Source organism: Natator depressus, chromosome 9, assembly GCF_965152275.1.
Source record: "Natator depressus isolate rNatDep1 chromosome 9, rNatDep2.hap1, whole genome shotgun sequence".
Classification (NCBI taxonomy): domain Eukaryota; kingdom Metazoa; phylum Chordata; order Testudines; family Cheloniidae; genus Natator; species Natator depressus.
In genome coordinates, this window is record NC_134242.1 from 25,804,310 (window position 1) to 25,816,920 (window position 12,611).

Genomic DNA, 12,611 nt, shown 5'->3' on the forward strand with positions numbered 1-12,611 from the left:
AAGGAGAATAAGTAGCCTGATCTCATATAATTATAAGCATATCAGCCTTTGTATAACTTGAACACAGCCTGAGACGTGCGTAATTTTTGAGATAATAGAATGCCAATTTTATGTAGTTTGCAAAAGGAGACACATTGTGTGACTGCAGACTTGCTAACAGCCAAAATGCAAAGTGCGACAGGAAAATAAGGTTAAAGAATTCCCCTTGGTACACTAAGATACAAAGTAATCTAAAAAGAAGCAGAAGTGTAAATATTCCACATCTTACACTGCCCATACCTCAAAAGAAATCTCCCATGAGTAATAAGACCATTAAGGTCAGCAGTTCTAGATGATCCAAGGTGCGGGATGGAACCAAAAACCTTCTTACATTAATGAACATTTGTATGTTATACAAAAGGTTGAAAGATTTAGTCCAATATTTATTTTCAAGCCGTTTGAGAGAGTGTTTACTAAACACTTCACTGCTAAAGCAAATACCAAGTACCTCAAGTAAATGTCCTTTCCCACAGTGGCTGGATAGACCTAGTTCTACACATCTTAAAGAGGCATTGAAGTCAATGGATGTTCCATATGAAACTGCTGCTTGCAAACAGGGGTGTTCCAGCAGAAGAATACTGGAGTTCAACAAATATATAACTAAAACCTGGTTAGATACCACTATTAACAATGAGGAAGTCAGTGTGCTGCCATATTTAGAGACTTGTGGGACCATGTTCTCCCATGCAGTTCAGCTGCCTTGTGCGTCACCTGCCCAAGTATGATCCCCCTAGTGGCATAAAGTGGATATATGAGCACTTATTCCACTTTCTTTCCCACAGCTGGTGAAGGGGAACAGGCTGAATAAAGGGTGCACGTGGTCAGAACACTCTGGCAATACACAAATCCGTAGTTGCCTTTTCAACAGCATGGGGCATTTTACAACACAAGGCAGCAGTCCTAGGGCTGCTCTAACTCAGCACTAGATCCTGACCCTACATTGGGGCTGTAGCAGGATTAGAGGTGTGCAAAGGTGAGCTAAAGCCACGCTCACACACAACCCTCAAATCCCTACCCCAGCTTGCACTGAGTGCACTTCAGGTGCAGTATGGTCTTTATCAGACATCTAATTCTGATCATTTACTTTACGCAACACAATTTGTCATATTGAAATTTTTTAAGCCTCCTACTTTATTGAAAAGAAAAACTACATTTATGAGAGCATATGATGTAGAAGCCCATATCTGGTCAATCCATCATTTCTACATTATTGTAGGCCTGATAAAGAACTTGCCTGGAGGAAATGAACATAGTGCTCCAGGCACAAGCATAGACCTATATCACCATCAGCCTGGTGTTGATGTATTCAATAAAATTAAAATGAAACTTCTCTCTACACTTTTGTTTGGCCCCGCAGCCTTTTAAAGTAGCACAAGCCTTCCATGAACAAATAAATTCCCTCAAGTTGCCAGTAAAGCATCATCATAATGCACTGATGGAGGAGTTCTGATTTTAATACAGCATGGCCCATCAGTTTGTCCAAGTCCTTAGACTCTGCCCATCACCATTGTATCTTTGAGTTCCTGCCAAGGCCAATTTGTAATTTAAACAAGCTTGTGAACTTTAAAGTGCGCACAGCTTTCCCAGTGTTTAAATTTTAGCTGATATTATAGTGGAGCCCTTTATCAACTTGAAAATTGTCAGAGGTCTGCACTACACTTGGATTTTGTACCACTAACTATTTCTGTTACAGGTGTTACAGATTTTTTTTAAACTTAAAAATAGTGGTACTGGTGCAAATGCAGTTACACTGGTATAGCTTATTCTTGTCCCTACTAGGAGGTTGGACAGCTTTAACTTTACTGGCAACTTCTGCATTTAAACAAGTCCACTAGGATTCAGTATTTGCAATATTTGAGGTATTTCCTATAGCAAAAGTAAGGAATTACAGAGAAATACTGCAGACAGCGAAGTAATCTTATCTATTTATCTTAAGCAAAACTGTTTTTTAGAGGACACGAGCATTAATATTGATATTTTACATTTAGAGAGCACCTTTTATATCAATACTGCAAACATTTACCCCCATACTGTAAACTTTTACTCTCTGGGCATTGTCCCACTGAACCATTCATGGTATTTATATACACCTGGAACTAAGAATGTGTTTGCAAGATCAGCCTCTATGGGCAGAGCACTAGTGAAGTGTAGCCACCACTAGGCTAGAGGTCAGGCAGGCAGGCAACCAGTGCCCAGCACACTGCACAGCAGAAGTCTGACAATATCCAGAGTGATACAGGAATGCAAGATGTTGAAATGTGATGAAATGCATACAAGAATCAGAAAGAGGCAGGGAGCCTTTAAGTTGTCTCCATTTCTTCACTAGCTTACTGTAGTTTTGTGAGACTAGAAGTGCCCCCTTGAAGGCTCAAACCATGCACTTTACCGGTGGTCAGCAAGCATGCTTATCGTAATGCACAAGCATAAACTGTTGTTCCTGCTTCGCTTATATGACCACATTCCTGACATCCCAATGGTAGCAAGCGAAGTGCTAGAACAGCAATCTGTGTCTGTGACTCACAGCAAGACAGGAAATCTCAAGCAGATCCACCCTTCCTCTGCTCTGCCAGCTGAGTCGCAGTGCAGCACAGAACAGTGAGAAAGCTGAAACAGTCAGTCCGCGACATTTAGAAAGAAAGTCAACTGCTGCTGCTGCACAACACAACAATTACACTCAAGATTCTTGATTAAATCAGTGGAGAGTCTGTGAAAGTCAACACACTGAGGGAGGGGGGAAGAAAAAAGACTACATTAAACAAAATAATGGGTGTTTGTTTCTTATCACATATCTAATCCTGATCTTTACATTTGTCTGGAATTAACAGGCCCCAAATTTAAACAGATCTTGCCTTCTTACTAAAGGAAACCTGACTTTAAAGAAATGCATATGCAAGGAATAACCACCACACTCATGAAATATTAAAAATATAAAATGCACTCTATGAAGCAGCTATTGGGAATGAAATCCTGACTCCACTGAAGTCAACCGGAGTTTAGCCCTTGACTTCACTGAGGACAGCAGTCCACTCAAATTGATTTACGACTAAAGAACAACAACACTTGTCTCTTTAGTTTTTAGCTGTCAGAACAATAAAAAGTGAATAGTCCTGGCTAGGACAAAGGAAAACCAAAGTAAACAAATAAAAAACCCACATGAGAAAATTTGCATGTCACAATAATTTCCAGTAGCAACTGAGTAATGGACCTCTTCCCCCACATACATAGTGATGATCATGAGTTGTCCTTATTTGTCTGTACTTCACTTATAGAAACCACACACGCAAAAAAAAAAAAAAAAAGAAAAGAAAAAGAAAGCAGCAGAACTGTTCTCTGCATATTGTGTATAAGCAATCAAGCTAGTCTATTTTATACTTACAGATCTAGTTCAAACAGGATTGATTTGTCAGTAGCCTTTATTCAAAGCTACCTCTCTTTGCTCCCTGCTAAGCAAGGCAGCATTTACACAAAGTGGCTAAGGAGTGTTTGTTCTCCCTGCCAGCACTAAAAAAAAAAAAAATTCCTCAGTCTGCATTATATGTCAGCATTGTGTCACAGTACAAAATTCTAGGCCATGAGACTGAATCAAGTCATTAAGCATAGCTTTGCTCTTTAACCCAGTGCGGCTGTTAGAAAAAAAGGCAACAAGAGTTTTGCTTGTACCAGAAATTGACATGGTTTCCATTCTGACTCTGTTAGTTTCAGGGCACCTTACAATGGTATCATTTAGGCACTATACTTTCATCTAGGTCCCTGATGAGATCGAATCAGGTCTATAAGACTGATTCAAAGTTCTTTAGCTCAAGGGCAGTATTAGTTTAGGTCTGCATTGTAGACTGGGTGCAAGTCTCCCAGCCAATGGAAGACAGACTCAAACCAGCAGGGTTTGAGCTAGTAGGTTAAAAATAGTAACATAGATGTTTCACCTTGAGCTGGAGCTCAGACTCTCAAGCATAGAGGATGGGGAGGAGAAGGGGGAAGACTTGAGAGCCCAAGCAGGAATATCCTTGCTGATAGTTTTAGCAGGCCAGCTCAAGTCTGCCTTCCCCAGTCTAGGAGGCTCCCTCCCAGCTGCAGTGTACACATATCCTTCCACGAAAAAGTAAACAAACTCCCAAGTTATATTTTTCTTGGCTATCTCCACTGCTGATAGTGTTTTATAGATGTACTGGAAAGTCACATCTTTGTCCGCACTGATTTGCTTTGCAATCCACAGGCGAATCTCTCATAACTGCCTCATTTAGAAGTGTTCCAAGCTGACAACACGCAGATAGATACTTCAAGGATGGAATAGGCCATATCTTTAGCTGTGCTCATTTTATACTTGGAACAGCTGAAAAGCCACCTTTCCGTTCCCCTTACCCTGCTCTGTCCTAGCTGTCCTGGAGCCAGTTATGCCAGCTGAGGACTCCCCTTTGTCAGAGGGAATCCTCCCTTGTACCTGGAGGGCAGTGGGCTTTACCACCAAAAAGCTCACTGGAGATCGGAATTCCCCTGAAGACCTTGAGACACAAAAGGGCCCACTGAATGCTAAAACTGAGGGAGAGAAAGAAAGGCCACTGGCCTTATAGAGATAGGGGAGACAACTGGGGGAAGGACAGAGTTAGAGTTGCAAGTATTGGACTTGTATGTTTAGCCACAACAAATTCTTCAAGCAAACCAGCAGGGGATTGTTTGCAACCAAACCCTGAGGACTGGTTCATGAACTTCTGCCAGTTCTAGTACTATACTTTACATATCCAGAAGGAGATCCTGAGAAAAGATGAGGGGAAATCGTTAACAGGTATCACCAGCTCATGGCTATACAGATGGTGACTCTATGGTAAAGTAGCATATTTTCTGCCAGCTTTCCAGATTATATTCTGTGTCCTACAAAGTATGCATGCATGTCCAGTACAGGGGAGAAATGGGCCATACTGGAGCCACAGAATTTGTTGCTCAGAAAAAGCCTAGAGATTCTCTCTTGCAGTGGAGATTTAAAAAGTGATCCTTGCTCCCTCTTGGTACATAGTACTCCATGCCTCAATTTTCCTTCTTCCAGCTCCAGACAGTTCAGTCTCTTGCCCTTGGATGGGCCAATACCAGTGCTTTTCAAAATAATTTAGCTCTATGGCCCAATTGCAAAGTCCACCCTCAGGATAAACAAAAAGTCCAATAAAATAGTCTTGTCAACTCTTTGCCTTGGCTCAGGGTTCTGCAACTTTTTCTTTTTGCATTCCTCCAAGGCTCCTCAATCATCCTTGCATTAGCACCTTGCAAGTCTGTTTTGTCTCTTCCTCATGGCTATCCTAACCCCTCCTTCCTGACCTACTACAAGAAACCCCTCGGCTCCTCCTGCCACCCACTTGGCTTTACTACAGGAGAAGCTTCCTGCTGGAATCTCTCCCCTCTCATTAAGCAGTCTCCCTCATACAGGGAACACAACCCATAGGCCACATGATACCTAGTCATCTGACCCAGCCACGAGCTCGAGCCCAAACTCATTACCAGAGGAGGGAGGGTGGCTTGATGCATAGAGCACTGACTGGAACTCAGGAAACCTGGTTCTGTTCCCAGCTGTACTACTTATCTACTGAATATCCTTGGGTAAGTCACTTCCCCACCCTGTGCCTCAGTTTCCGCAGCCATAATATAGGGATAATGATACAGACCACTTTTGTAAAGTGCTTTTAGATCTACATGAAGAGTGTTAGGAAATAATTATGATGATTTGGTAGGCTGAGACAACTCCCCTTAGATAGCCTGTGACAATTATCCTGCTTCTGTCAGCCCTTTCCTACTTTTTCCTTCATCCATATTGCTAGAAGCAGGTGCCTCAAAATTGGCTTGAGTGGTTTCCTGACCAAATACCTCAGGAAGGGTTGTTGGTCCCAGTAAGAGAAGAAATTAAGCATCAACAAATTAGACTTCATGGGAGTTTGAAAGTCTTTACCAAATTTCATATTCCCCAGAAAGCTCCTTTTCAGCAAATCACAGACAGTTGTTTGTCTGAAGACAAGACAAAGAAAGTCTGCATGGATAAAGATTCTACTCATACAGATACATAAAAGTGAATAAAAATTTATATCTGCCAGCAAGGCATACTCGGGGAAAGAGAGAGTTGAAGCAGATGGTTTGTCCAGAGATGTCAGTGTGTGGGAAGACTCATCTCTGAAATTAAGTGTTTTTAAAGCTTGTACAGGCGTGGGGGAATACAGGAGATAGACTGATTCTCCTTTCCGGCAAACAAATCTGTTCCTGTTGATAGCAAGTTTTCCATGTCAGAGGACATACAGGTGGGACACAGTGACTCAGTAAGAAGGCTGTTCATCCTCTCTCAGTCATATAGACAGTAACAGACAAAGTGGCATCAGAGGTTCTGAGCAAAGTATTAGTGATTCCTTAGCAGACATGGGATCAAATGTTTGTCTAATGATGTACTTTCCAGTTCAGTTGGGAAAAGCAGGGAAGACACAGATCACAATTTTTAAAGCAGATAGGTGTTCCAGGCATAAAGGATTCAATATCCAGCCCTTTTATCTGAAACAGAGATACAGAATCCTTGGCAGAAGGTGAACCTTTGATTTCACAATCTGCCACATAAGACAGCTTCAATGGCATTACACCAGAAATGTAACACCAGAGCCTCTGCTGCTATAAATCAGCACAGCTCCATGGAAGTCTTGACTTCCATGGAGCTGTGCTGATTTACACCAGCAGAGGATCTGGCTCTCTGTCTGTAGTTTGATGCTTTCTGGTTTAAAGGTCAGTTGAGCAGCAAAGGTAAGAAGCACTGATAACAGGGGTGACAAGGAAAGAATTGTTTTAAGATATGGTTGCTCTGACATGTAAGCAAATAGGGGAAAAATGGTGTCAGTCTTAATTAGTGAATAGGAATTGTTGCCTGGCACCCTGTGATGGGACCAGCATATAAGACGACAAAACATGGGGGTGGTGGTGTTGTTTTGTTTTTGTTTTTTAAATTAAAGAGAGAGAGAGAGAAACAGAAAACTCTGGTTGCAGTCTAGACAAAAAACTATAAGCATTCATGTCATGCAACTTTATTCATGGGGAGGACCAGTCTGTCAGTTACAAAATAACCTTCCCCAACTATATTCAATTAAAGACTGCAATCAAGAAGAGGAATAATCATATTCCTGCATCATGCAAAGAAAGCCACTTTGTGATTTAGGTAGCCAACGGTTTCCCCTCTGATCTTAATTTTTGAGTATTTAAGAGTATGCAGGTCAAATCATAGTCAATTAAAAAATATATTACGCAGATGCATACACACACACACAGAGCATTACATACTTAAATTCTACTAATTCTTAGAGCTCTAAAGAGCATGCAGCCCTTGATGTTTTGTTTTGTATTTGCAAATGAAAGATGGCTATAATGTATCAGACATTTAGATGCTATGTACAAACTTTAATTTCCAACATTTAAAGGCATCAAATAAAAGGCAAAGGTTGTGTAGGACATTAATACCTGGACACTTGAGATATGAGCAACTTACTTGACCATTTCGAATGGAAACAATGTCAGCCATCAAATGTTAAGAGTCTAGGATGCTGTTTAATGAGAGAGAAGAATACTGGTGGGGTGATGATGCAAGTGGCAGATATTAGGGCCTTGGGCAGCAGTATGAAACCTGAAGATAAGTGGTACTGGTGATTAGAACTGTACGAGTACTCGAATTTTTTTTTTTTTTAAATCAGTTCTGGTCAACTGAAATACTGTGTTCTGGCATTTTAATTCTTTTTAACCAAACAAAAGGAAATTAAGGGCTAGATTCACAAAACAGAGGAGGTGGTGGTGTCCCCCTGGTGTGCTTTAGCTCTGTAGTTGGAGCACTCACCTGAGATGTAGGATACTTGAACTCAGGTATTCCCCCTCCCAGCAGGGGGAACTGAAAAACCAAAAAGCAAGATTAGTGACCAATTGGCTGGCTAGTACATCTTTAAAAAAAGGAGTCCTTGTGGCACCTTAGAGGCTAACAAATTTATTTGGGCATAAGCTTTCGTGGGCTAGAACCCACTTCATCAGATGTATGAAGTAAAAGATACAGGAGCAGGTATAAAGACATGAAAGGATGTGGGTTGCTTTACCAAGCGTTAGGTCAGTGTTGGTAAAGCAACCCACATCCTTTGATGTATTTATACCTGCTCCTGTATCTTTTACTTCATACATCTGATGAAGTGGGTTTAACCCAGGAACGCTTATGCCCAAATAAATGTGTTAGTCTCTCAGGGTATGTCTACACTACGGAATAAGGTCGAATTTATAGAAGTCGTTTTTTTAGAAATCGGTTTTATATATTCGAGTGTGTGTGTCCCCACAGAAAATGCTCTAAGGGCATTAAGTGCATTAACTCGGCGGAGTGCTTCCACAGTACCGAGGCTAGAGTCGACTTCCGGAGCGTTACATGTGGGTAGCTATCCCACAATTCCCGCAGTCTCCGCTGCCCATTGGAATTCTGGGTTGAGATCCCAATGCCTGATGGGGCTAAAACATTGTCGCGGGTGGTTCTGGGTACATATCGTCAGTCCCCCCTTCCCTCCCTCCCTCCCTCTGTGAAAGCAAGGGCAGACAATCGTTTCGCGCCTTTTTTCCTGAGTTACCTGTGCGGACGCCATACCACCGCAAGCATGGAGCCCGCTCAGGTAACCGTCACCGTATGTCTCCTGGGTGCTGGCAGACGTGGTACGGCATTGCTACACAGTAGCAGCAACCCATTGCCTTGTGGCAGCAGACGGTGCAGTATGACTGGTAGCCGTCCTCGTCATGTCCGAGGTGCTCCTGGCCACGTCGGCTGGGAGCGCCTGGGCAGACATGGGCGCAGGGACTAAATTTGGAGAGACTGGACCAGGTCATTCTCTTTAGTCCTGCAGTCAGTCCTATTGAACCGTCTAATGGTGAGCAGGCAGGCAATACGGATTGCTAGCAGTCGTATTGTCCCATCTTCTGCCGGGCAGGCAAGAGATGAGGATGGCATACAGTCCTTCTGCACCGTCTGCTGCCAGCCAAAGATGTAAAAGATAGATGGAGTGGATCAAAACAAGAAATAGACCAGATTTGTTTTGTACTCATTTGCCTCCTCCCCCATCTAGGGGACTCATTTCTCTAGGTCACACTGCAGTCACTCACAGAGAAGGTGCAGCGAGGTAAATCTAGCCATGTATCAATCAGAGGCCAGACTAACCTCCTTGTTCCAATAAGAACAATAACTTAGGTGCACCATTTCTTATTGGAACCCTCCGTGAAGTCCTGCCTGAAATACTCCTTGATGTAAAGCCACCCCCTTTGTTGATTTTAGCTCCCTGAAGCCAACCCTGTAAGCCATGTCGTCAGTCGCCCCTCCCTCCGTCAGAGCAACGGCAGACAATCGTTCCGCGCCTTTTTTCTGTGCGGACGCCATACCAAGGCAAGCATGGAGGCCGCTCAGCTCACTTTGGCAATTAGGAGCACATTAAACACCACACGCATTATTCAGCAGTATATGCAGCACCAGAACCTGGCAAAGCGATACCGGGCGAGGAGGCGACGTCAGCTCAGGACATGGACACAGATTTCTCTGAAAGCATGGGCCCTGCCAATGCATGCATCATGGTGCTAATGGGGCAGGTTCATGCTGTGGAACGCCGATTCTGGGCTCGGGAAACAAGCACAGACTGGTGGGACCGCATAGTGTTGCAGGTCTGGGACGATTCCCAGTGGCTGCGAAACTTTCGCATGCGTAAGGGCACTTTCATGGAACTTTGTGACTTGCTTTCCCCTGCCCTGAAGCGCATGAATACCAAGATGAGAGCAGCCCTCACAGTTGAGAAGCGAGTGGCGATAGCCCTGTGGAAGCTTGCAATGCCAGACAGCTACCGGTCAGTTGGGAATCAATTTGGAGTGGGCAAATCTACTGTTGGGGCTGCTGTGATGCAAGTAGCCCACGCAATCAAAGATCTGCTGACATCAAGGGTAGTGACCCTGGGAAATGTGCAGGTCATAGTGGATGGCTTTGCTGCAATGGGATTCCCTAACCGTGGTGGGGCCATAGACGGAACCCATATCCCTATCTTGGCACCGGAGCACCAAGCCTGCGAGTACATAAACCGCAAGGGGTACTTTTCAATAGTGCTGCAAGCTCTGGTGGATCACAAGGGACGTTTCACCAACATCAACGTGGGATGGCCGGGAAAGGTACATGACGCTCGCATCTTCAGGAACTCTGGTCTGTTTCAAAAGCTGCAAAAAGGGACTTTATTCCCAGACCAGAAAATAACTGTTGGGGATGTTGAAATGCCTATATGTATCCTTGGGGACCCAGCCTACCCCTTAATGCCATGGCTCATGAAGCCGTACACAGGCAGCCTGGACAGTAGTCAGGAGCTGTTCAACTACAGGCTGAGCAAGTGCAGAATGGTGGTAGAATGTGCATTTGGACGTTTAAAGGTGCGCTGGCGCAGTTTACTGACTCGCTTAGACCTCAGCGAAACCAATATTCCCACTGTTATTACTGCTTGCTGTGTGCTCCACAATATCTGTGAGAGTAAGGGGGAGACGTTTATGGCGGGTTGGGAGGTTGAGGCAAATCGCCTGGCTGCTGGTTACGCGCAGCCAGACACCAGGGCGGTTAGAAGAGCACAGGAGGGCACGGTACGCATCAGAGAAGCTTTGAAAACCAGTTTCATGACTGGCCAGGCTACGGTGTGAAAGTTCTGTTTGTTTCTCCTTGATGAAACCCCCCGCCCCTTGGTTCACTCTACTTCCCTGTAAGCTAAGCACCCTCTCCTCCTCCCTTCGATCACCGCTTGCAGAGGCAATAAAGTCATTGTTGCTTCACATTTATGCATTCTTTATTCATTCATTACACAAATAGGGGGAAGACTACCAAGGTAGCCCAGGAGGGGTGGTGGAGGAGGGAAGGAAAATGCCACACAGCACTTTAAAAGTTTACAACTTTAAAATTTATTGAATGACAGCCTTCTTTTTTTGGGGCAATCCTCTGTGGCGGAGTGGCTGGTTGGCCGGTGGCCCCCCCACCGCGTTCTTGGGCGTCTGGGTGTGGAGGCTATGGAACTTGGGGAGGAGGGCGGTTGGTTACACAGGGGCTGTAGTGGCAGTCTGTGCTCCAGCTGCCTTTGCTGCAGCTCAACCATACACTGGAGCATACTGGTTTGATCCTCCAGCAGCCTCAGCATTGAATCCTGCCTCCTCTCATCACACTGCCGCCACCTTTCAGCTTCAGCCCTCTCTTCAGCCCGCCACTTACTCTCTTCAGCCCACCACCTCTCCTCCCGGTCATTTTGTGCTTTCCTGCACTCTGACATTATTTGCCTCCACGCATTCGTCTGTGCTCTGTCAGTGTGGGAGGACAGCATGAGCTCGGAGAACATTTCATCTCGAGTGCGTTTTTTTTTCTTTCTAATCTTCACTAGCCTCTGGGAAGGAGAAAATCCTGTGATCATTGAAACACATGCAGCTAGTGGAGAAAAAAAAAGGGACAGCGGTATTTAAAAAGACACATTGTATAAAACACTGGCTACACTCTTTCAGGGCAAACCTTGCTGTTCACATTACATACATAGCACGTGTGCTTTTGTTACAAGGTCGCATTTTGCCTCCCCCCACCGCGTGGCTACCCCCTCAACCCTCCCCCCTCCCTGTGGCTAACAGCGGGGAACATTTCTGTTCAGCCGCAGGGAAACAGCCCAGCAGGAATGGGCTCCTCTGAGTGTCCCCTGAAGAAAAGCACCCTATTTCAACCAGGTGACCATTGATTATATCTCACTCTCCTGAGGATAACACAGAGAGATAAAGAACGGATGTTGTTTGAACGCCAGCAAACATACACTGCAATGCTTTGTTGTACAATGATTCCCGAGTACGTGTTACTGGCCTGGAGTGGTAAAGTGTCCTACCATGAAGGACGCAATAAGTCTGCCCTCCCCAGAAACCTTTTGCAAAGGCTTTGGGAGTATATCCAGGAGAGCCGCGAATGCCAGGGCAAAGTAATCCTTTCACATGCTTGCTTTTAAACCATGTATAGTATTTTAAAAGGTACACTCACCGGAGGTCCCTTCTCCACCTGCTGAGTCCAGGAGGCAGCCTTGGGTGGGCTCGGGGAGTACTGGCTCCAGGTCCAGGGTGAGAAACAGTTCCTAGCTGTCGGGAAAACCAGTTTCTCCGCTTGCTTGCTGTGAGCTATCTACAACCTCATCATCATCATCATCATCTTCGTCCCCAAAACCTGCTTCCGTATTGCCTCCATCTCCATTGAAGGAGTCAAACAACACGGCTGGGGTAGTGGTGGCTAACCCCCTAAAATGGCATGCAGCTCATCATAGAAGCGGCATGTTTGGGGCTCTGACCCGGAGCGGCCGTTCGCCTCTCTGGTTTTCTGGTAGGCTTGCCTCAGCTCCTTCAGTTTCACGCGGCACTGCTTCGGGTCCCTGTTATGGCCTCTGTCCTTCATGCCCTGGGAGATTTTGACAAAGGTTTTGGCATTTCGAAAACTGGAACGGAGTTCTGATAGCACGGATTCCTCTCCCCACACAGCGATCAGATCCTGTACCTCCCGTTCGGTCCATGCTGGAGCTCTT